We start from the raw sequence: 671 nt of genomic DNA on the forward strand, positions 1-671 counted from the left end.
TACTGAGGTGGCACTGAGGGACGTTAAGAAGCCAACTCCTGAATTAAAAAGGCTATGGAAGATTAAATCCAGCATCTGGAGTTAGCCCTGGAAGCAGATGGCGGCTCATCATGGCACACAGAGTGGCTTTCACCCGTCTCCTCCTTGCAGGTAGCCACTCTGCTCTAGTGGTGCCTCCCCAGAGCAGCTCTGGACATACGTACAGCCTGGCCAGCACGGGCCGGAGATGTGTCCTGCCAGGCACATCCTCAGGGATGCAGTGAGGCCGTGCTGCTGTCCTGCAGATGCCCAGGTCAGATCCCTACACCAGGGCTCCAGCAAAGGCATGGTTTATCCCTGTTAGTTGTGTCTTTCCCCATGTAACTCCATGGCTGCTGCAGGCTTCCCAACCCACTGTGGGACACCCAGCTCAGGCAAATGCACCCATCAAGGTAAAGCCTATCACCAACATGTCCTGGACTTCCACTGCGGAGAGGACAAGGATATCCCCATGGATACCATCACCTACAGGCACATCCTTGGACCTCACCCTGCAGCACCCTGCATGCACCCCACTGTGCCTGGGGCCACCCCACACTTCCTGGCTGGAAAACGTGGACTGCGTCCTGCCTCCGCAGGGTGGTGGTTACGGATTAAGGAGTCTTAAATGTCAGACGACCAGGCGCTCCCTG

This window comes from Nestor notabilis, unplaced genomic scaffold (assembly GCF_000696875.1).
Source record: "Nestor notabilis isolate BGI_N333 unplaced genomic scaffold, ASM69687v1 scaffold13626, whole genome shotgun sequence".
Taxonomy (NCBI): domain Eukaryota; kingdom Metazoa; phylum Chordata; class Aves; order Psittaciformes; family Psittacidae; genus Nestor; species Nestor notabilis.